General features: G+C 50.4%; 1 protein-coding gene across 2 annotated transcripts in view; it reads right to left on the bottom strand.

The window, feature by feature from the left end:
* LOC109464370 (synaptic vesicular amine transporter-like) overlaps window positions 1-1018 on the bottom strand; it is a 49904-nt gene that overhangs the window by 20370 nt on the left and 28516 nt on the right. The window lies entirely within an intron of this gene.

Here is a 1018-nt window from a genome sequence, read left to right as displayed (position 1 = left end):
CTAATATCTGCTCCCGTGACTAGCTGCGTCAAGGCAAGACACAGAAGAACGAGACGTACAGTTTGTTTCAGCTGAGCTGAAAGACCGGCCGAAGTACACTGGAAATATTGGAGGCACACAAAACACAAACAAAAAGTCACAAAGCCCAAGCACCATGTACAATTAATAAAAAACAAAATTATGCAAACAAGAAGGGGGGATAAACGGCTATGATGCTACTTTACATTACAAAAGGCATATTGGAGGGGGGACGTGTGCGGGTGTGTACGACCCGTACACGAGCTGATAATGAGGAAGATAATTAGGTGAAAATTACCGCTAATTTATGCATATTTCATACACACACTCAGAGGTACGTGTCACGTATCCAGGTGTGTGCAGAGATTTACGGGCGGCGTGTGCAGGCGTGTGCAGGCCTGTACACGGCCCGGACACCTGAGTGGTTCATATCCGGGCCGTGTGCAGGCCTGCACACGCCAAGTGTACGGGTCGCGCACACCTGGAAATGTCCGTATATTTGGAATTTCCGGGCGTGTGTACGGGAGTATACGACCCGGATACGTCGGTTTTCGTCTAGTGAGAGCGATAGAGAGAGAGGGAGGGAGAGAGAGAGAGAAGGGAGAGAGCGAGGGAGAGGGGGAGCGAGAGAGAGGTAGAGAGAGAGAGGGAGAGAGAGAGAGAGATAGCGAGAGAGAGCGAGAGAGAGAGAGCGAGCGAGAGAGCGACAGAGAGAGAGAGAGGGGGGGAAGAGAGAGAGGGAGAGGGAGACGCACAGACTGACTTACCAATAACAATACCGCTTTCACACCGGCGCGATGTTGCTAGCCTGGCGTTACTATATCGATATTTCCACGGCAGATGCTCTGCTGAACTTCACTCCCTCGTACCCCCACTCAGAACATTCTCTGCAAGAACACGCTTAGCCACCTCAACAGCAGAAAATCACCCTTTCTTCCTCAATAGTCCATCAGTCAAGAGAAAATTTCATGCTGACAGTTTCTTCCCCAGAACCACTTCA

Source organism: Branchiostoma belcheri, unplaced genomic scaffold (assembly GCF_001625305.1).
Source record: "Branchiostoma belcheri isolate BF01 breed outbred unplaced genomic scaffold, Haploidv18h27 scaffold137, whole genome shotgun sequence".
NCBI lineage: Eukaryota > Metazoa > Chordata > Leptocardii > Amphioxiformes > Branchiostomatidae > Branchiostoma > Branchiostoma belcheri.
Note: the sequence above shows the minus strand (reverse complement) of the source record. Positions and strands in the feature narration are given on the sequence as shown.